The sequence below is a fragment of the Trichoplusia ni genome, chromosome 18 (assembly GCF_003590095.1).
Source record: "Trichoplusia ni isolate ovarian cell line Hi5 chromosome 18, tn1, whole genome shotgun sequence".
NCBI classification, from domain to species: domain Eukaryota; kingdom Metazoa; phylum Arthropoda; class Insecta; order Lepidoptera; family Noctuidae; genus Trichoplusia; species Trichoplusia ni.
Genome location: NC_039495.1, coordinates 5,294,819 through 5,319,883, shown reverse-complemented (window position 1 = coordinate 5,319,883; position 25,065 = coordinate 5,294,819). Strand labels below are relative to the sequence as shown.

At 32.9% G+C, this 25,065-nt stretch overlaps 1 protein-coding gene across 2 annotated transcripts in view; it reads left to right on the top strand.

Annotated features, from left to right (window-relative positions):
- The window catches only part of LOC113502761, a 97,668-nt gene that overhangs the window by 35,106 nt on the left and 37,497 nt on the right, over positions 1-25,065 (top strand). The window contains exon 2 of one of the 2 annotated variants that reach the window (XM_026884431.1): positions 23,358-23,385. The gene's annotated coding sequence lies outside the window, so the exon portion shown is untranslated. Of the gene's footprint in view, positions 1-23,357; positions 23,390-25,065 lie in introns of both variants that reach the window. The other variant, XM_026884432.1, reaches the window with a different exon arrangement.

The following is a 25,065-nucleotide window of genomic DNA, read 5'->3' as shown; positions in this document are numbered from 1 at the left end:
AAATGTTTACACTGCCTGACCGCATTCCAGGCGTGCGTCTGACGCCAGTCGCCAACCGAATGTTCTGCACTCCTTTTACTGCACGCCACTGTACTTGTAGTGTGCTGCACATATTTGTGTGCAATCCAGTGCATTAGGAAATAGGGTGCGTCTATTCCGCTAGATGATACTGTATTTGGGTGTTTTGGGTGTGTTAGTTTGCTGTGCGTGAGTAATAACTAGTAATTTATTACGAGAATTATAATTATGTATGTTGATATCTTAATAGCTATTTACCTGTACTTATTCGGGAAAATACTTAGATATTAAAAACACTTTAATGATTTTGTACAATAAAAGAACTAACATAATTAAACATTCAGTTTTATAGTCCAAAGAAAAAAGAGCCCTAATACCCCACATGACCACAAATACCCCCTTTTTAGAAGATTAAAATCTAAATATCGATAGTCAATGGAACTAAACACCACATACAATCCGCTACAACGTACAATTTATAGGAATTAACTTAACTTCTTAATCTAATCTCTCCCCTTATCCCTCACATCCTAAACTAGTTGAAACTCATCTGAAGGGCGCCCTTACCTGCTTTTGATTACGTTACAGTTATTTTAAACCGGAGCCCTTTCGTATCACTAATCCGGTTCCGAGCAACCGCTACCTCACCTAAGTGGCCTCATACACAAATTAAATAGGCTAAATGCCTAGGCTAAAGTAAAAAAGAGGTATTTGGGATGTCGAGGAAGGTTTGTTATAGGTTTCGGTTCTTACCACTTTGTGGGAATAGTCGTTTAGGAAAAAAACTTTTTTTTACCGCCCATTTCCAGCATTCCTTCATGTTTTGTATGCCCTATTTTATTGTAATTTTGCACACTGTTGCCTCAATTTCTTTTCATTTCTCCTATCGCTGGTCTGTTGGAAGAAATTTATTAAAAAAATAACCAGTACATTTGTGAATAACTATTAGAATGTTATGTCCTTTGTAACCCCGTGTGTACATAAAAAGTAAATAAATAAATCCCCATCATCATCAGCCCATATTCGTCCACTCCTAGACATAGGCCTCTCTAATTGCACGCCATCGAGATCTATCATCCGCTGTTTGCATCCAGCTCCTGCCAGCCGTCTTGCGCAGATCATCACTCCACCGTGCCTGAGGACGCCCTACACTACGTTTGCCGACGAACTACAAAATTGAATAATATGAGTAGGAGGTTTCAAAGCTGTTAATCCGAGTGGTTGACATTGCACCGCCCTGCTATAAGGACCTCAACCTTAGTTTGGCGGTGACGCGTGACGGTGACCCCCGATACACAATACCATGCATACCGAACAGGGGTCATTGTTGTGGGGACTGGACGAATGAAGGAACAATTATGTTGTTTCAAATGTATGTAGAGTGAAACATGGAAACTGTAAAAAGAGATGAATTAAATATAGTTTTCCTTTAATGTAGTACAAGTGGAATGAGTCATACTTATTTCGATGAAGTAGGAGTCTCTTGATAAAATGATATCAAAAGACTGCAGACTTGTAGTGCCTATTTTTGCTTCCCACGTTTATATAATATAGTTGAGATGAACGGAATCTGGGATTTAATTGAATATTAAAAACAACTCACTCTTCTAGTAAAAAAATACTGTTTCTTAAATATTAAATTTAATTTTATTTCTCTCAGACCTTAAACGAGCCTTACAAATTATCACTTACGTATAATTACGATAAAATATGAACGACACTAGATAAACCTCAGAATCATCTAATAAGGGACAATAAAACGTAATTTCCTACCAAGAGTTTACGATTACGACCCCACCTCACCTACTAACTGAAATGCCTACTTACCTTTCAAGTTCTCATATCATAAAATCATTTCTAAAGTCATAATTAACAATATGGTTTCACCGACATGTGAAATAATTATAATTAATTAATCGCGTAAGGTTCTGTAGGTGCGCGGGCGCAGGTGTCACGTTTCTTTGTGTAGACATAACAGAAGGTTGATGGCGTTCCAAAGACAAAAAAACTTGTAAAAGATTCATAAAGGAATATGTGTTTTGTCAATATCTTGGTTCTTTCTTCTGTAGTAGCCAAGTGTTGGGTAAAGACATCGCACAATATTTCCAATATTTTGCAAATGGCTCGTTCGATAAATGTGTGATTGACCTAGCCTAGAAACGACCTTTCAGAATTGTGCTTAGAGTATTTTAATTTCATCGTTAAAGTTAATGATCAATGAATTATTCAATCAACTCAGTCTGCTGCGGTATACAGTTAGACATAGACCATCCCAATATTGCCATACAACACAAATTTACAAATCGGTACCTTATTTAATTAATTATTTTGCAGGTTGTCTGAAGAAAACGAAGGCGTTGTATCACAGACATCATCACATAAATTGCCTGCAATAGACGAAAAGGCCGTTGTTTTTTTGTGTGTTAAGAAGTCTTTATAAAAAAAACTTAAATCGTTCTTCGACATTTCCCTTCAATCTTTTCTGAAGTTGTTCAAAGTGAACCTTCTGTATTCTCTGTATAATATCAGTGTTATTGTGTCGTGTTCTCACGGAGAAAGCCGATGCGTTCAGAGAAGATATAAACGTTTGGGACGTGTTCATACAATACCCTATAAATGTGCTGTGAACTAACATTAGTTAGGGCTAACGAAATGAAAGCTGTTCTGACTCATTTCGTTATTTCTGTCAGTCATAATCCTCGTACTATTGGCCATTTTGATCAGGAAAACTTGTGATTCGGAAGGGTCGTTATAGGCACGGTAAAATAAGCTCTTTTTATCCGCCCTTTTAACTGACACTTTAAATAACACTAGGTTCCGACGGAAGATACAACAAACATCCAAAAATTTTTTCAGTCGCTTTCCGAATGTCAAGATAATTGATATTGGTAATTTGACAATCTCCGTGGTCGAGTGGCGTGTGCACCGGTTTCAAGGTGTCACTAGCTCGGAGGTCCCCGGTCGGGTCAATGTAAAAATTCACATTTCTACATTGTCTTGGGTCTGGGTGTTTGTGGTACCTTCGTTGTATCTGAATTCTATAACACAAGTGCTTCAGCAACTTACTTTGGGTTCAGAACAATGTATGTGATGTTGTCCGCATTTTTTTTATTATAATAGTTCGTCAAATTTCCAAAATGTCGTTTGCAGTTTGGTAAAGAATGCGTAGATCGAAAAAGATACTCTATGTTAACACGAAATGTCAGCATGTCGTTTATGCTTGCCCTGTGTCTGGGTGTACTTATTACTGTCCTTATTGACCAAACATTTTGGTACATAACCTTTATATCACAGACCATATCTTTGTATACGAATACTTCATTTATTACTAACGTACATCCAAGGAGGTTCATACCAAACTATTTACGTAAACATTTCGCCTACTTTCGTACACAATAATTACTTTCATACGCCGATATTCCCAACAATAGCATAAAATTATCTTCTTTCATACGTAGTGAGTCAGCGTTGTATATTTGATCGACACTTTAGTAATTGCCTGTATACTGGATCACACAAGTTCGAATACCCAAAAACAAAATCAATCTTATTGGGAAGGAATAAAGTTGATTTTAATTTTGTAGTGATGAAGGTGTGTGGTGCAGGGTATAGCGGATCACACAAGTTGTTACCAGGGTTTACAATAATGAGTCTTAAGGTAAAGGAATAAGGTCGGTTTTGATTGTGTTGTGTATCACATGTGTGGTGCAGTATTCGTTGTTGTATCAATCTTTGCTAGTTTTCTGTTGATGTGACGGTGCGAGGTGGCGATGGAACTGTTTACCTACTTCATTAAGTTTTGTTAACCTTAAGATTCATATTTATTTATTTATATACTTCCTATAAATGAAAACAAGTACAAAGGCAGACTGACAATGGATTCCAATGGGTGCGAAAATCGAAGCCGCGACATGTCGCGCCCAGTAGATTAGGCGTGGTGACCTCAACGACTCGGCTAATACAAAAATACAAACGCTATAAATAACCTCTGAGATCTATTTATAGAAAACTCAAATCATAAATCCTAAAATACTTACCTCCGATTTGACTTTATAAAAAGTTTAATGTAGGTATCACATAAGGTTAATAAACCCGCTTTCTAGAAGACCTAGAGTTCAAAGGCATAACTTTTGATTTAACGGCGAATAAACCTTAAGAATTATGAAATGTAACTCTCATAAATAAACCTGTTATGTACTTAATTTGTGAGACAAAACTACATCCATATTTCATTTTCATTGAAAGAGTTAGGACCGTTGACTTAGTTGTCTATGCTTTTTCATTCTGTATTTTCGGAATTTAGACTACGTTTATCATAGACATTATAGGAATTAGTTCTTTTTTTTAACGTAAACAGATTTGTTGGATTAGTACAACCTAGATTTTTATATTATTGTGTTTTGCAAAGCGACTTTCGTTCGTACAGTTTGTGAGGAAGAAGAATTGCCGCATCTTGAATTATAACACAGGATTGGTTTAAGATAATCATTGCAAAGGTTAAACCCGATTGTAATAAGACTCACTCGTTAACTGGGATTTTGGGAAATATTATACATTAGGTTTAAAATAAACGAAACCATGTATAGATTGTGCAAAAGACAATATGGCTGCAAAGGGTGTGTCTTGTGAGATGACGTCAGACAGAAAGGTATGGAAGAAGAAGACATGTTCAACCGAACCCAAATAAAAAAATAGGATAAGGGTAGAGGGGAATGATGACTTTTAAAATAATAACAAATGTTCTAAAATTTTATTTGATATTTAAAAATGAGTTACTATCATGGTCTTGTACTACGTACAAAGTAAGCCTTTCGTATTACTGCTCCCCTGGTACTTGGATTAGAAATGCTCGCGAGTCTCGTCACCGCCTCATATGTGTTAGAAACCGTCTCGACTGGTTTCCGTGACTGCAGCCGTAGGTGACACTATTTCTACAATCGATCGTTTTCTTTCACTTATCTTGTTTACACACCTAGGTATGGGCGAGGGATTGACAGACAGAATGTAGTATGGTGCTTTTGTTTGCTATCGTAATAAAAGGACATAAAGAAGCTTGGAGCTATCTTGAAGCATTGGCAAGTTCAGGAACTAGTACACTAACTATTGTTGAGAACTTTCATTATTTTCCAGTTAATTTTAAATGTCATCATTTCAACAACGTCAACAAATGTTTTGATGACAATGGTAAAAATTAAAAATACTATTGCTTATATATGAAGAGGCTCAATACAAAATACTCACAAGATGACATCGAAATTATGTGTACTAATTAGGTAAATAAATTTGAAGAGATAAACAATTATTTTCGGTGTCAATTTTTGTCGTTTATGCAGGAGACACAAACAACAGAGTATTTACTTTTTAACTACTGTACCTTTACGAATTGAGTTCTCTTTTAGATCTCTCATTTTGAAAAGATTAAAAAGATATTGTATCAAGCAAAAAGTTTGATCGAAAAGTCAAAGCTATCACAATATTGTATGGTCATGTTCAGACCGGGTTCTATTATTCTAAACACGCAGAGAAAGCTGAAGTTTCCTATTTTTATTTATTTTATTTTGTCATAGGTGGCCAGTACTATAAGTTGACTGGCAGACTGAAGTCGATGTGGGAACGAGATACCAATACATGCAGTGTCGTTTGCAGCCTCGCTTCCACACTGACTAATATTCTATTTTAATATTTCATGGCACAGGTTTATGACGTATTCTATATCAATTTAACCAAAGTTTATGGAATAGATATGGTGTTGGAACCAATTTCATGATCATTGTATTATCCGATATGTAATAACATTCCAGTGTGAGGTAATTTAAGGTGATAAGGTCAAAAGCCTTAGTCTAACGTCTGTTAAAAAAAAACCGTAATTGGAATATAAGTAAACGTTAATTCTGTGTGAACCTAGCAAAAAACCGCGAATTTATTTCAGTTCACTCACCCGTTCGACATTCAAATTTTGATTCGTGTTACTGTTTTGCCGACAGTTTCATTACCTGTCGGTAAAACAGTTCAAGTTAATAGCTTTATGAAATTGTTTGAGAAAACTTCGTGTTTGCTCTAACTTGTGGATGTATAACTTAAATATTTGTTTAACCTACAATTATTTGTTCCGAGTCGGTTGCTTCATGTGAAAGTGATTCTTAGTACTTCTATGGTAACTTACCATGTATACGCAGAATAACCAATGCCTATTCACTAAAAAAAGAAGATATAGTTTTTCTTTCTCTTCAATTTAGTATCTTTACTAAAACTCCTGTGTGTCGAAACCCAATATAAATTTACATGAACAATTACATTTCTGAGATAGGCCTTATCCGACATTACTCATTTTCTTTGCAATCAGAGGTTCGATTAGCAAGATATTTGTAAACAAACGATTGTATAACATGATCACGATATAACGAGAAATTTCTAAACGGCCGGAAAGCATGAATTGAAAAAAAAAGTAGATCAAATCAAAAGTTCAACCATGACATAAACAATTGATGAATTGAAACGTGAACTGGCTGGTTTGTAATTCTCTTTTTAAATAGATGATAGCGAAGAAAACGATCGGTTTAATGCTGTCATTGACTTTTAAAAAGTCAAGAATATAAGTCACTTGTTAAATTACATGTGATGTAAAGTTTAATATTTTTATAATAACTATCGTGAGACTGATTCATTATTAAATGATGTAACGGTTTACTCACGCGTATTTATCGGGGTAGCCCGACTAGTTTCGACTCGCGATCCCGCCGCGTCTGCTCATGATTAAGGACTCCGGTTGGGTCCGAAACTAGTCGGGCTACCCCGATAAATACGCATGAGTAAACCTTTACATCATTTAATAATAAACTTTAATATATTATAATGATAGATGTAACTTTATATTAAATAAGTACGTTGATCTGGCAAACCCTGCCAATTTGAGGATAATTAAATTGAAAATAGTTAAACGCCTTTAAAACCTATAATAGTTTTAAAAATTTATGCCGGTTAATAATTGCAGTCTGTTTGTCTGTCAATGTCATTGTTGGACACATGACGGTTGACGGGCCTTCAAAACGTTACAAATGCGTAACGTGTATTAACTGTCTATTTTAAAGTGATAGTTACTATTAGCTCGTTGATATTGATATATGATCAATAGTCTAACAAAATAACCTAATTTTACAGGATATTAGGGAAAATAATCCGTAAGAACAGCTTTTACTCCACGTTTTACTTGTTTGTATGTATGTTTGTTTGTCGTTTCGGTTGGATTTTTGTAACTCAATTTTGAGGCACTTCCCAATAAGCTAGCATGCTGAAATTTTCAGGGAAGCTTCAAACTTGATGACAATAAAATTTACGACTATATAGACAATATGTAAACGGCTGGACCGATTTTGATAAAATTTCAGGAGTGACATTTAAAAACGTGGATTTGAGATTTTTTAAATCTATTAATTTTTATTGTAAGGCTTTGACCCTTATCATTGTTCTGCCAAGATGTTATGCCCTCTATTATCTTAATTGGTCTCGTATGATAATTACTAGTAGCTATTTACATCGTATCCGGTAATATATAGCAGTTCATTGATCTTAAAGTTTTGAGTTTAAAGTTAAAACATCAAATCAAGTTAAATGCGCACTATAACAATATTTTACAACAAAAAGCTTCTATTGCAAAGCAGTAAGGTTGATTTTCCTAAATCATTCTAACTACTGATGAGATCATTATCTATACGTATACGTATATTTAGTTCCATCTAGTTTATAACCAGATTTTAAGAGATCTTTCGGATATGAGGTAATTTAGCAAAAAAAATTGCTAGTTGTCTATGGATCCACATCCACCTCTCGAAACTATCAGTCTGTTGCAGTTTTCGAAAACAGAATCTTCTTCTACATTTGAAACTGTAGGTTATTAGTGCCTTGTTATATGTGTTATTCCAAGGTTATTCATAATTTCATCGAAATTGGTAAAGCGGTTTGAGCGTACAGAGGTAACAAACAACCTCACATACTTTCGCATTAACAATAAAATTGTGATTCGTTTTATAAGTAAATAATGAACTTGTATAATTTTATATAGAGTTTGTATAAGTGTTAATACATATACAAGTTGCAAATAAAGGCAATTAGATTCACGTTGAGTTTCCGCAATAACTAATAATGCCTTGTTATATTTCCTGCCTAATTTTAACGATGTTATAAAATAAATCAATTTAAGTATTAAATACGTAACAATTATAGTTGCACTTGCTTTAGGTTATAACAACTAGAAATCTGCAAGGAACACACTTGAGAAATACACTTTACCTAAGTGATGTTCTCAAATATGCATGTTTAATCGACTTCAAAAAAGAGGTTGTTCTCAATACATTAATATTTTTGATACCTCGGTGTTTTATTTAACGTGAAATAGCTGTCATTTGGTCCGATAAAAATTACATCAGGTTTGGCTGTGTCTTTTTAATTGAAGTCGGTATATTTTCGTGATAAAACAATATCCAATCATGTACCGATTCTTACTTCGTGAGTAACTTACTTAGGTATTCACATAACTTATTGCAGAGTTTATAATTTATCTTAGTTTAACCTGTATAACATATTAAAGATTCTTAGTTCAAGGGAAACTTACCCCGTAGATTTCTCAATATGGCTATGCTAACTAAATACGAACTTCGATAGATAATGAAGTTGATTAATTAGAAATACACTTAACCTTATTTTAATATTAATTGTATTTTAAACACATATGGTATTAACCCAATTTTTGTTTTACTAAATTTCCGTTTGTGTTCATATTGACGTTGATTGGTGAGTGTAATGATTTCTCGAAACAAATCGAAACTTGTCATCAATAATTATATTTTATTTAAACTTGCATTATTTAATAAATCGGTACATGTAATTATTATTTTAATGTTATTTAAGTCGTTACAAAACTATAGATTGCGTGTGAAATATTTAACATTTACTTTAAAATAAAACCAGTGAATAGTTTGACAGGCAATACGGTTGAATGTAAAGAGAAAATAGATTATTCAATAGTTACATATTTTTGTACATAATGTTTGTATGTAATGGCAACAAATATGTTTTCTTATTAATACTTTCGTAAGGCAGATTTATAATTATTTACTTAAAAACGGTTTTTAATACGTATCGTAGTAAATACTTCCCCTTCTTTTGTTTTTATTTGAACAACTCTGTGTAGTTAACCTGAGCGCAAGCTTTGACTATGTTCCTGGTTCTTTGTTCTGGGTTCTTTCTTACTATCCTTCTTTTTCTCATTAAATTTTAACAGCTATTAAATAGAATAAAACAGTCTTACTGTTGAAATATAACGTCGTTTTTTGAGTAGTCATAATCAAGTCCCTTGTCGAAACGGAAAGTCATTTTCACATATTAAAATTTTCCCAAACGCGATTACACTAATGCGGTGTAAAATTGTCTAGGCCTTCTGAAATTTCCATGGCAGAAATAGAAATAGCATAAGTAGATAACACAAGTTTAATGGTACTATCAAAGAATGGCGTGCACTATCAGATAAGGGTAGGCGCCATCTTTCACCTTGACACCAGGCGTCAAACTATTGTGATGTCATCGTGACGGAACTGAGTTAGAAGAGATTGATGAAGATATTAATGTTCTTTAAAGGGTGGTTAAATGAGGATTTAGGTAATAAGAAAGTTAAGGATTCTTTTAACATGAAGTTTACTGTCACTTAGGCAGCATTGACAATTTTAGCATACCGCAGAAAATTGTGTTTTAAAGTGGTCGCATATGCAATAGTTTTGCTTGGATATTTTTTTTGTTGTAACGATATTACTCCTATTCTGGTCCTTGATATTGCATGCAGCAATACATCATGTATTGTATCTTCTGAAGACGTATTCTTTCATGCAGTTACCTATTACTATTTTCTTTCAAAAACATAAATAGAATATCTAAGTCCCATTCGCCGATGTCGCCAGTACTGCCACTACGCAATGTACACGTTCCAATTTTTATCGTCTTTTTCCACTCCAGACACAGCCGCATAAACAACCTACTTCATCAAAAAAAGAAAATAAAAAAGCCTCCAATATCGACAGCGGTGTCAATAAAAAGTGTTATTTATAATCTGCTCTATGGTTATGTAAGTGACATTTGGATTGTCTATGCTAGATGTCAAGGTGACAGCTCGCGCCCTCTATCGTATAGCGAACAACACTTGGACTTCAGTTTATTACGGGTGGTTAACACGCGATCTCAGCTGTAACCGTTCTTACTTATAGTTTCGCTTCAATGTCAAGTTATTAAAGTTAAAAGCTGTTAAGTTTGAAATTAAATAAGTTTGTTGGGGTTTGACAATTGTAATAAATGTACTTACCTAATAATGTTACAATAATTTGTTTACTAGATTATCTGAAGGAGACTTTTTTGGTTAATTATAATCTTACCTTGTTAATTACTTTCAGTTGAATATGACTTTACATTTTTATCAGTTTTGCAGCTTCTGATCCATTATTTTATCTGTCTACCCAGATAGCTAGGTACGTCAGCGTCTCAGAGCTTCCTCTTTCAACGATGACCTTATTCTGGCACCTATAGGGTAACGATTCTCGTCCATCTGTCCTCCTGCATTCGGCAAACATATCCAACCCTATCTAATTTTATCTTCGTACTATTTTCGTAACTTTGGCAATTCGTAGTACAGGGTTGTTTTATGTTCTGGCACAAATATAAAAGTGAAAAAAATATTTAAACCAAATAACGACCATTTAAACAAGCCATCATTGTTTTATAGTCCAAGAAAGCAATCAAAGCTGGCACCCGGGCTAATAAATATAAAGAAAATCCGCAAAAACAAATTGAAAAAGTATTTTCTTTTCCTTTAAATACTTTGCAGTTATTTTTAAAGTTCGCCTTGTTTGCTATAAATTCTTCAGTATGAAGTTTTTAATTGTATTTACAAGGTTAAATAAGATTTATGATAGCGTCTCGATGAATAACAATTACCTTAATACGATTAAGTACCGGTGAGCTATAGACTGCTCACGCGATGTCGAAAATTAATATTAGGTAGGTTGGACATGGTTTGAGATGAATAGCTATTAGCTACCCTATCTAAGAACTCTGGGTAGCATTTAAAAAGATATGCAATTTGGAGAAAACCAGCTTAGGTATATGATAGAACGACGAGTGTAGGTATGTATAATATGCTATATATATAATATTATGAGTAAGTATGTATGTAAGAGTAATTAACTATTGTTACCGCGTCTTAATTTGTGATGCTAGTAATGGTGTTATTTAAAATAGATGATTTTAGAAGACGTCTTAGCTATCATATATTAAGCATTAGGTTTTTAATGCTGTAATGGTAGTTAGAGAATAATAATCAAATAAACTATCCAGTAGTTATTAAATGATGTAACGGTTTACTCACGCGTATTTATCGGGGTAGCCCGACTAACATCGGGCTCGGGCTCGGGCATTCGACTCGCGATCCCGCCGCGTCTGCTCATGATTAAGGACTCCAGTTGTGTCCGAAACTAGTCGGGCTACCCCGATAAATACGCGTGAGTAAACCGTTACATCATTTAATAATGAATCAGTCTCACGATAGTTATTATAAAAATATCCAGTAGCTTCTGTGACTATTTATTTTCACTGGTAATCTATTTGAGATTATTTGCGACACTTACATGTGGCGGTTACATTTTAAACAGTAAGAATAAACGTAAAAGTATACTTTACAAAGGAAGCGAAAGAATTTTCATTTCAATCTATATTCCTGAAAAATCAAAAACAAAAAAGCATCGCCTCTCTACCACTGGTTCACCATCATAACAACTTTCCGACCAACACGTTACTTGCTGAGCCAAGTTTAGGCTTTTAAGTTTAATTTAGTTACTAGCTATAACTAGGGCACCTTCGCTTAAACGACGGTTAATAATTACGGTAACAGGTAGGTACATGAATGTGAAATATTTCCTTGAATATATGGATCTTATAATAAACTATTACACGTACTTAGGGCTGCTTATGTAAACCGTAAACATGGTGTCTTTTAAATCTAATGTGAACATTTTTGGCACAGGATGAACACTATTTTTGAACAAATAAGTACTAATAATTAGGGTACAAATAATCGATTGTGGACTTTGCTGGTCATATTTATTATTCTATTATATTTCACGTGTTTTTAATGCGTAGTGTGTAGAAAAATACCAGTTTCGTTCTTCTACAACTTCAATTTCATCATTAAGTCTGCAATAAAACCAAGTTTCCTAATTCCTTAACATGCAAGCTAAAACGAATGTAGTTCTAGTTAAAATGACTTCATTCTTTAAAAAAAACAGTCTTAATATTACTTAAAATGTAATTATAAATGAAGTTTCAATTAGATATAAGGTTATTAAAACGTGATTCGCAAAAAAATAAATGACTACCATTATTTTTGTCTTTGGTAACAACCGCGAAGTATATTTTTTCGAGCTTTTAATGGGTACAAAGCCACTTTTTGGCTATTTACGATAAATTGATACCTTTTTTGTTGTGTTCCTTACAAAATGAATAGAACTTGAAACTGATCTAAGCGTTCTTAAAGTTCATTTAAATCTTTAAATACTGTCACTAAACTAACTATAGCTTTAAAGTCTATAACAGAAAATAATAATAATAGATATATATGTAAAGTTATTGATATGGAAGTTTCAGGAGTCTTTGCTTTATTACTAATCAATCATTATGTCAATTATGGCCCATTCAATAATGTCAAATTTGTTGAAATTAGATACGGTTATCATTTCCTTCACTTCAGTTACACAAAAAGACTTTGCTTACTTAAATAATATAATTCGCTAATACGTATATCACAATAATCTCCTAACTCATTTGAAGACAGGCTGACAGGTATATCTAATTGATGATAATTGATTGACGCAATGAGAGACCGATGACAGGTGACGGCAGCCATCTTGAAAGAAACAAAAGAGATTCGCTTGATGGCTGTTTTAATTTTCCGGTGCCATTTAAAAAAGAACGTTGAGATTTATTGTCAAGTTTGACACTTTTTAGGTTTTTTTTTAATGTTGTTCTTTTATTATAGCTTGACAACTACGGGCTAATCTTGGATTTCTTTACTGCTACTAAGAAACTTCTTTTTTGTTAAACAATTACAGGCTATGGATTTGTTTATCACTAGAATCATTTGTTTCACATGCTTGATGTTCCAAAGTTTTAAATTTGTTTGTAGTTAAGTTGAAATGAAATATTCGCGTATACTCATCCGATATTTTTTTAACCTAATGTCTAATTAAAGTAGCAAAGAAAGAAGATTTTAGTTTGCCGCCTAAGTATAAAGGTTTTTTTTCGAGTTTTTAATTATTAACCAATCTATTATTGTTAACTTATGAAAAAATATCCAATCAATTGTGTTGATGGATTTAAAAAATGCTTCTTTGTTCGACAACAATTATAGCATTTTGTTTACGTGATATCGCTTTTTAAGCCGCTCGTACTCGAGGCAACACATGTCTATAATAACTATCAATTTAAACATTAAATGGTGGTCAATTATCGACTTTAAATCATCTTATAGTGTCGAACATCATTCCCTCTCGTTGAAATTCTCTGATGATGGTTCATGATGATTTGTTCCGTTGTTCGTATTTCTCGTCGTTGGACACGAAAATCGTCGGATACATTTGAGTTGTAAATTCTTCCCTAGTACAAAAAGGCTTTATGACTATTGATGACATACATTACTTCGCCATAAGCTTAAGATCTCATTTTTAAAGTAAACATCCTTGTCTCCGTGTAATCATAGCTAAACGTATAACTTATGTTTTCAGATGTTAAATAGATAAGCACGTGGGCGCACGTTTGCTCTCGTTGTTATGATTGCTAGTTTCTATGTTTGCCTGGTACATTACTTGCTCTATACATACAAGGCATGATTGAGAATTTACACAGATTAAATAAAATTGAAGCCAAAAGTCGTTTTATAGTGGAAAGATACTTTTAAAGCAGTCATATATTATGCTACCCTGGTACTTTTTTTTATCATACTCTGTATTTTAAATAGTTTTTGTTCACAGTTAGGGAAAATACTACTGAATAAGTATGTACGTATGTATCAAAAATATTTATAGCTAGTAAAAAAACTTTTGTTGGGTGTCGGTGCAAATTAAATATGGACAACCTATCTTCGCCGTGGCTGAAAAGGCAAGTTTTGCCGGACTCAGGACACTTTAAAATAGGGGGTGCATTTTCGTTCTTGACCTGAGACCTGAGACCGGATTAAAAATTTAAAACAATGTGATATTGCGTTATCGATGGATATATACAACCTCACTTGTTTTTTTTTCGGACGTCAATCACTCCTGTTTAATGACCTCTCTCCGTTTCAATCCCGCCATTAAAACTGTAATAAATAAAAATATACGTACTTCAAACAAAACACCAAAAACATAATCTCCAATTTAAACGAACTAACACGTAACAACAAAAACGTTGCCATTTAATTTCCTTGACTACTAGTATTTTTAAATTGCTTCTCATATTGTCAAGGCCGCGGTTGTGATTCTAAGCAATTTTGTTGTTTATCTGCAGTAAAGTTCATGTTTTTATAATTATGATACATCGTTAGACGTTGTTCGTTTAAGTATTGTAATTTTGTGTTATTTTAAAACTAGTACGGACGTAAAATGAAATGGAAACGTCTTTTGCAGTAGATAAATGAAAATTATAAATTTTTTTTTCAAGACGGTTTTTTCAGGCTCTCGTAAATGTTTACATTCTACATACCATATGTATAAAAGTAATATTAATGTTTCAAAAGAATCGAATGTTGTGTTCTACATTTAAAGCAAATCTGACAAGAAACTTCATGATCCAAATGTCTATATATTATGTGTAGGTACCAATGTACTGAAATTTATAAAAACGTGTATTCTTTATGTCTTTCAAGTCAAGAGTTATCTGTTCCTCAGTCTTAAATTCTTGATTGAAATGCATCGTTAACTTTCCTTTTTTATTGCACCTAGCTCTCTTATAACGGGTCAAAGGTACGGCAAAAGCACCAATTTCATAGTATAGGTCTCCATTAATGCTTGGTTCGAAGATCATTGAGCATATTGGTAATTGGCGTGATGAACTGGTGAACTTTATCATTCGGCTGGCTGTATCATCCGCATAGTTTACTCATAAACCTGAATGTGGAAGAAATGGGGTGAATGAGAAAAAGCGAAGGAAAAACAGACACAAAGACGGGCCTATACACAGCAGGCAAGACGATCTCCGTGGTCGAGTGGCGTAGTGGTTTCAAGGTGTCGCTAGCTCTGAGGTCCCGGGATCGATTTTTACATTGACCAGACCGGGGTCTGGTCAATGTAAAAATTCACATTTCTACATTGTCTCGAGTCTGGGTGTTTGTGGTACTTTCGTTGTATTTGAATTCCATAACACAAATGCTTTAGCAACTTACTTTGGATTCAGAACAATGTATGTGATGTCGTCCGCATTTATGAACAAAAAATAAAAAAGAGACCGATTAAACTGGTATACACGAGAAGAGGCTTTTACCCAGCAGTGGTTAATTTAAGGTTGATACAGAATATGAATATTTCAAAACAATAATTTCGCACTATCCGGATGGGTACTTAGTCACTGGGGATGTGAATGTTTAAATATCATTTGAATCCGTTTCCGGAGAAACTGAGTCACTAGCGAACAAATATTAAAACTTTCGCATTTCATCAGCAGGACATAGGAGGAGTTTTGACACTTTTAAATTATTTCGTATTTTGCAATAAACCTTCTAAGAAAAATATAGTCGAGCTTTATCTACCATGGAGTTCACCTAGTTATAGGGCGTAAATAAGATATCTTAAAGATTAGATTTTAGGTAACAACCATAGCATTTAAACACTTTTCTCAAAATTATTAAACATTTTTAAAAAGCTTTTTTTTAAATATGCTAGTGCTCTTTGACTTTTGAATTCCTCATCGGTTTTGGTACTTACATATTTGCTGCTCATAGTCGGAGAAAACTATTACGATATTACCTACAACAGCATCTTGCTCCTACCACTTCTTATTCACAGTTTCCTTAGTAGCTGAGTTACTAGATTTAATAAGTAAGATCTGTAAATACCAATTACATATAATTTGCTAGTAATGCTAAACTAATATTCATAAACCGGTAATTAGTGGGAAGTAGCCGTGTCTAAGGCGCCTAATACTTCCTTATTTCCGTACGGAAGATATCATGATGTCTGTTTGTATGTCTTGCTATTTGAAAGTATAAAAACAAACTAATAAACATATATTATTATCTTAGACTTCTAAAATCTTTTCCGATGTGGAAATACTTAAAAACAAAATGTAACTGATATACAAAGTTTTATAATCGTGTGTCAATATGTGGGGAAAAGTAATTGATTGCTATAGATATGAATATTATGTTACCATCACCGCTTTGATTTACATCTTTACAAAAGTTATAAATTATTATAATATTCGTTTGCGTAACTTGATTAAAACTTTTTAGTCTACAACCTCTTACATGTGTTTTTTTAATGGTTGCTGTCAGTATTTTATTTTTTAATTTTATCATTATATTTGAATATCGTATACATTTTTATCTAATGCATTTCGGACAGTTATTATTTTCAACAACAATTACTATCCATCGCGTAATTCCAAGACAATTTCGTTTCTCCCAAACATCGATCGTAATTTATTTGACAGGTGTCAAGTGAAGTGTACTACAAGTAGCAGTGACCCAATGAGGTGGGTTCGCACGGTGCGCGTGCGCATGCCGCGATCAAAGGCCTCGCCGACGATGCTATAACCAGTGGATCCATGCCCTTTCACTTTCACAACACAGTCCCATTGTCTCACGACACGTCGTTAATTAAATTTATTTTTACCATAATTAATGTATGTAATACATGGACCTTGTCAAAATGATATGACCGTGGCATTAAGTTAAAAAAATAGATTAATGATGTGCTTGCATGCGTAATTTGGATGTTCATTTTGAATATATTATTCATTTACATGAGATTGAGTTTATCTTAATAATAGTCTTTTTCTTGTAGTTCTACTTCTTTCTTATGCTTCAAAAATCTCTTCACCTCATTATTTAGGAACATAATCACAGATAAAATATAGAACATCATGCAAAACTTCTGACCAATTCACCAAAAAGGTCCATAACTTATTCAAACTTGTCGAACAGCGGTCATTGAACCCCAAGAGTCTAGAAGACATACAATCTCGTATCGTACTGCATACTGTTTCCAGTTGTCGGGCCGACCCGCCACGAAGCAGACGGGTTGTGCTGCAACTTTTTGCCGCCCGCTTCGGAGAAATGAAAGCTGATGCACATAGAATCGCACCCAACGACGCTTCCGTTCCACACGGAACTAACAACAACACTGACCATGCCCACTTATCATACCGATTGGCCTGTTGGTCTAGTGGTTAGTGATCCTGGCTGCTATACCAGAGATCGTGGGTTTGATTCCCATCCAGGACAAATTTTTGTGTGACGAGCACGATCATTTGTTCTGTGTCTGGTTGTAAGTTATCTATCTATATTAGAGATATGTATTTAGAAATATATAAGTAAAAAACAAAATACAAGCCTTGGTAAGTTTGATACTAGATGGCGCTGTATGGAAGATGTGGAATATTATGTTATACACAAATCTGAAAAACCAGTACAAATCAAGCCATTTGTCATGTTAGAGCGAGATGCAACTATTTATCAACTGTAATGTATGACAAGAACTGCGATAACTAGGAGGGTCTATTATTCTGTTTATGTTCGCAAAAGGAATTGAATCAGCGATTTTAAAATTAGAATTGACGTTTAAAAATAGCGCCAAAACACGGTAAAGGAGCTTATTATGCAATCTAAACTCATTCATTGATTATACTGGTTGATACGACTGTTATTTCTCTTTATGCCTTTATGTAACAAGATTTTATTGATTCTCATAATATATCATTAAATTGATTGTGATTCAAAATTGGTCATGATTGACAGTTCAGTTTTTTTTTAAGAACGTTACTTGAACGCGCCAAATGTATTCGTATCGAGAATAAAATAGAGTTATTTAATAATATTTTATCAAAAAAATGTATGTTAAACTAAACCAAGTCTGTGTTATAAACACAAATTAGACAAGCGCTCACGTATCGCATGACTGTTTAATGAAAAACTTGTCGAAATAAAAACCGAAATAATGTCAGGAACCATATTGAAAAATGAAATCCATACATTATTCATTAACGTACAGTTATACCGATGAATAGAACATTACCGGAATGGTATGGCCGTGGTATATCATTTACAACTTAAATCTCTACATATGTATTTCATCGAATTATTCCAAACTCCTTGGTGGTCACTTTGCAATTTAACGCCCCCATATCGATTAAAAGCAAGTACGAGTACTCGAGTACTCGATTCTTTATCATATAGAGTAAGACTGTTTCGGTTGTGGAAGCAAGATGCCGCTCTACACCGTCTGGAGTTTCGTCTCGCTTCCACATTTAGCCGCAGAATTACTTTTAAAAGTTCGTGGTAGACCGGCAGGAGATAAAGCTCACAGTCGATTATCGACGCTTTAAAAATAATTGGCCGTTTGTTTTTTCAATACTTTATGGTTCTCGCTTGAAGAGAACTTTCAATGTGAAAGTTATTGATAATTATATGTTGCATAACCTTAAGGCGAGTGTAATGTTCGGAAGGGTTTACCTGTATGGGATTACGTGAGGTTTGCTGTTTTTGAGGCTGTAGGTATGCGTAAAATCTGTTTTTTTTTTACTGTCAATGAACTTAGCTCAAGTCATGAGTCATTCAGCCAGTGACGGATCCAGAATGAGGTTTGATGCTGCTGCTGTAACATTTTGTGTATTTTCGGTTAGAACTGCAACCACATAGATTAATGTAGAGAATCGTAGGTACTTGTTATGAAAAGTGTAAGAATGTACTTTAAGATGATTATCTCTTAAATTTAAGGACATTTTTCTAGTAAGCTAATAGTGGCCGATTTGAGCCGATCAATAACAATAATTGTAACAACAGGTACGAATGAAAATAATAGATTAACGCTTATATAACGCACTTTCGTTTCTAAAGGCATAGCCTAAGGAAATCTACTAAAGATGATTAAAACAATTACTTCACTGCTTACATAGGCTTACGGCATAAGAATGTACAAATTAGAAACAATTAACAAATCGCAAATTCTTTAGGAAATACTTACTGATTGGTCATTTTACATAATATCATAATTAACAACTTTACTTAGGTTTAATAGCTCGCACTCTTATATCATTATTAAAATTGAAGTGCTAAGCAATTGTCTGTTTAGAGTTTTTTGTTTTTTTCTTGGAAGCAAATGACCGACTCCTGCGGTTGTAGTTTAATCCTTGTGTCGGCGAGAGGCATCACAAACATTTACGTGTTATTCGAAAGTTTCTGATATTCGGATATAGATTTATTCTGATAAAAATTGACCAAGTCAAATCTATACTTCGATCTCGCATATTTAAGTAGCATAATTTTTTTATACTTGTTCAAATGAACAAGTATCAATCTCCATCATCTTCACTCTATATCTTAATAGTATAGTATTTCGATTTTGCATAGAACTTGGCACTTATTTCCATCGCCATCCTTTTTGCGATAAATCTCGATACAAAACTTATGCTTAGCTGTGGGCTAAGTATTATCTGCCGAACTTGGCTCTCCTTTTTAAAATTCAGTCATTTTTTTTGGTCTACATCAAGACCTGCCAGAAGGTTCTTCTTAAAACGGACAGCATTTTCCAGATAATTAATTAGATAGCGTTCATAGTCTTTTGTTGCTAAACGTACTAGAGTTAATGGCACTACTTACCTATGTATTGATGCAAATAAATATTTATAACCTAGGTTTATTTTCTCTGTGTCACTTAGATACCGGATATGTATGTATGTATAGGTCATTAGACTCGACTTGAATGTCGTTTATATTACATAAATATAAAGAACGTAATTGAAAACTACTTTCGTTTATCTTTTTTATTTTTAATTGGTGTCTGTACTTTTTGGTATGTCAGTTCTATTTTTTAATTATGGAACGTGGTAGTGTTTTGTTTTGGATATACCGTTTATATAGAAGTATATTTCACAAAATAATTTCGTATTTATTTTTCTCGTTGTTTGTTGTAACAAATCCTATGTCTTAAAATGGGTTAACACGTGTTTTTTTTTCGTTAGAAATTGTTAAGTAGTTAATTGCTTTTAAGTAATGAGTCTTGACTAAACATCATCATATTAGTATCCCTCTTCATTCACGGGACTTCACGTGCGGGAAAACATGCCCAACATGCAGAAGCCTTGTTGAGAACTTTTATTAAAAATGTGACCAAGGACCCCAAATTTAAGCCACCCCAGTTCTATTGAATATTATTGGTACCGATGTTGGTAACTACACTATTTATAATACGAAAAATATTTCCCAATTAGACAATGTACTTAAAACTTTTAATATTACTTTCTTGCACTCATAAATCATATTATTAGACAGCAGGAAGTGTAACAGTGAAATGAATCGGAAACAAGAAAATGCGTCGAAAAAATCAACGATTTGAAAGTCAATTAAGCCACCTATTTATAACGATAATACCCTAAACTTGACACGACAAGTTCGTTTTTATATTAATATTAATTAAGGAATCAAATTATTCTTCCTTTGAGTTTAATACACTTATGAAGTGCGATTTCGTAGATACGATTTACACTAAATTAATTTCGTACAGTTTTCAACTTTAACTTATTAGTAATGTTTGTCGGAATAATAATAGTTCTATCTTCAGATTTTAGATTGTATCGACAAAAAACATTTTTTTTTATTTAAAGGCTGTTCATGCAATATATATTGGAATTTACGAAAAATACATTCATTACACTCAAGTGGTTTAAAGTGATTTCTTATATACGAATAAGTTTACTATCGCGGCTGTTTTCAAGGAGAGTGAATACACAGCTCTTCTATTAAAGATTAATTATTTCGATGATTCTCATTCCTAACATCAAAACCAGCTCATTTATGCAGCATCTATATCTCTGAATAAGATAACGTATAATAACTAACACAGACAGAGAAATGTACATTTCCATGATATAATAACAACTTGTGATATATCGTCGACGGCAGTCACTCCGCATACAAAGGCGCGATCTGTCAACCTATCATAGAAATCGTGGCGTCACGCGCATGCGCCGGAGAACTTCCTACTGTTTACTGTGTTGTGACGTCACTTCACATTTCACATGAAAGTTTCGGTGTGAATTAGATTTGTGAGGCTAAACATATTTTATATTTTGTGTGGTAATTGTACACTTTTTCTTCGTGATACCTTAAGAATGTAACTCCTATCAATTTAGTTCTGCGAAGAAGCGCACTACGCTTACATAATGAAAATAGCTGATTATCAAAGTATTAATTCAGAATTTCAGACCCTCGATCTACAGGTCCTCGGTCTCTTAACTATGTTCGTAACAATTAAAATAAATTTCATAAGGAGGATTCATTCTTATTTAATAACGGTTTAGTCGCTTATTTATCGGGATAGCCCAACTAATTCTAGACTCATTTGAGTACTTAAGTACTTACTGATGCTCACTTTTTACACCTTAACCGTGCGAAGCGCTTAACACAATTCGATGAGACAACTGAATGAATAACTTATTGACATTTTTACTAACCTTTTATGCAACTATTTGGTGTTTACAAGAAGGACCTGCCAATAGAATAAAAATAACGTAAAATAGACAGAAAATGTTAAGTGAATTACATAAATATATAAGTTAAATGTGAGACAGTCGCAATGCTGCATAAAATACAAATGTTTGTAACTTCATTTTGTTGTTTATAGGTTTTCCAAGAACTGCATAAGTGTTTTGGCTCAAGAGTTATATTTTGTTATTCACCATTTGTATGGCGCTAACAGCTACCTTATATTTTGACACATACCAATTAATATGTTATTTAGTACTCAAATGTTTTCATAAGTTTTTGTTTTCATTAAGCAAATAGATTCGACGAGAGCGTGTATTTTTGTAATTTTTGTAAACATATATTACAGATAAATCTGAGGCAAAAGTAACGTCTATAAATAATGTTATATTTTGTCATCGTTATTATTAGATATATTATATTTATGGGCATCCAAAACTCTTATACTTTAATGTTAATTTAGTACAAAAGAAACCATACAATTTCAATTAGTTCAAAGACACAAAATTCAAAAGGCAAGCACTCAAAACCAATTAACGAAACTGTCAAATAAAAACTATATAAAACGTATCATTAATCAGTAATAAAGTAATCTGAGATCTCACTTTCACTACACAATGTATGAGAGGGAACAGTTACAAGTTTCCGTTGTTTGTTCTCCATATTATATAATAATGTCTATGATACAATAGCTAACACTTAATATATCGTGTGCAGATCGTTCATCAAACTTATTGTTTTTTTTTTGCGCGCCAACTGGGAAACGTTATTCAACTTTTTTGACAAATGACTCCAATATGGCGGACATTTGACGTTTAATTTTTTTAAAGGAAATTTTTAAAGGAAAAAGAGGTTGTATATTATTTGTATATCCTTTAATGTTAGTAATAATTTAATTGTTTTAATTAACGGGTTTTTTATCCAAAATTAATGTAGTTGTTTCTAGCTGCATCGAAAAATTACTACTTCACATTCACATGTTTAACTGAATAATAATAATAATAATAAATTATTTATTTGGAAGAATATTGTTACAACAGGTGTTACATAAAATAAAGTCCATAATATTCTACTGTTTCCAGCGTCCAAATATTATTAAGTCTAGAATGAAAATAGAAAAATGTCATATTGCAAACGGGGTTTTAGTAACAATACAAAAAGTAAAAATTAAAAAGAAACAAAAAAAACAGAATTGGTACATGTCATATAAGCTAAAAGGTCACAGTTTGTCATTTAAATAGTCATCTATTGAATAATAACATTTTTCATTTAATAGTTGAAAAAGTTTTGCCTTAAATATAGTAAATTTTAAAGATTTAAAATAATCAGGTAGCTTGTTGTAAATACGAATAGCCATACAAAAAACATTGGAGGAAAACAAATGCAGTCTCTGTTGAGGTATATACAATTTGTGTATTCTTCTACTTGGCCTAGAAACCATATCATTATGTTTATCAAATAGATAGGGATATTTATAAACAAAGAATGTAATGAAATATACTGCAATTGTTTATAATAAAAGAACTTTTGATAAATTAAAAAAATACGATTCTAATATAGACTTAATTTGTTTCAGGAGAAAACTGGAAAGGAATTTGAGACAAGTACGTAAGTTCGAAAACTCTACTTTATGGCGCGGTGCCGACTTTCATAGACTAAAGATTGCCCGGCCTAAGGCACTTCGCTTAGGAATGTAGAATACAGCCTGAGTGTTAAACGATTCTCTGGTACCGTACAAATAAATGCTTTAAAATACTTCGTTAATATTTATGTTTCATAATATTAGCTAGACAAGACTTAGCAATCTTTTAAAATTATTTCGTAATTAATGCCTTATAAGTATCGTCCGAAACTTTCATTAAAAGAGGTTTTTATCCTGCTTTATGACAACTACAGGCTGGCATCTATTCTTTTTTATTTTTAATGAAATAGTGGTGTGTATCTACTACACAGAGCTATTCATAATTACCGCTCGGTAGCTACGGTAATAAACTACATATTAAAAAGAAGATAAGATAACCAAATAGGCAAATACTAAAAAGGACTCATAACATACAGACAGAAACATATTTCGTAATAACATATCGAGTTAACCAGTCAGTGATTGTGTCGCGGTCAAGCTAACAATTTAATATTTCTTAATAATACCTAGAAAGTACACACAATAAAAAAGTATTAATAGAATATGCGTAATTTCAAAATATATATTTAAAAAGTATGTAATTTCGAGTAGATTTTATTTAAGTACAAAGCGTGAGTTACGAATCAAAATAGAAATGACTTTTCTCCTATACAAAAATTGATAATATTAAAACAAACTATAGATATAGATTGTAGAGTCATTATGTAATAAATAAATAAAATTTAGATTTATCTTTACATATTTTAACAATTAATATTTTTATGTAATTAGAATACCTATTAAAGTGTTACAGTAGGTACAGTATTTAACATTTTTAGATAATGTAAATATCAATGTCATGCATAAAGTTAAATTATTTTGACATCGCAATACATTTTATTTATTTGTGCTTGAACTTTGTAAATGTTAATTATTTTTATCGCACTTTAAATTTTAATTATTATTTGTATCTACGCGAATGCCCATTTTTTGCATATATTAATTCTCTAGCAGTCATGTTAATGATTCGAAATAATAAAAAAAGAAAAGAAAATTAACAACCAAATATTACCATTAGGCTTCCATTTGATAATATTGTTTTTTAGCCATCATACTTTCATACCTAGAAATACCACTAAAATCCTTATTTCGCATTAAACTACAACATTACTATTAACAGAATACGAGACGCGGTTAGCGGTGTCATTTTACTTCGCCGACTTTTTATTTGGTATTGCAGAAGAATTCGATCCTTACGCAAATATTATATGTATAAGTATGAGAAAGTACAAACGGTTTACAAAAGACTTCAAACTGTTTGGTCTTTTGTGGATAGTTTAGTCTTCTGGGTTAGACATGTCATATATTATGTAAAAACAAATGTTATGTGGGACGTCGTCTTGATGGTATATAGCCTTTAGCCTGCCTCGATACATGAGCTATCCAACACTGTTAGAATTTTGCAAATCGAAGCAGTTGTTTTTGACATTAGCGCGTTAGAAACGAATTCTTAAGCTTTATAATATTTATACAATTCCCCAACTCATTGTTTTAACAGTGAGTTCCACCCCGTACTGAATTTCCAATTACGGTTCTGAAAAATGCTTAGAATTATACGAATAGTGGTAATTTATTACTATGTGTATGTATATACTACTAGCTG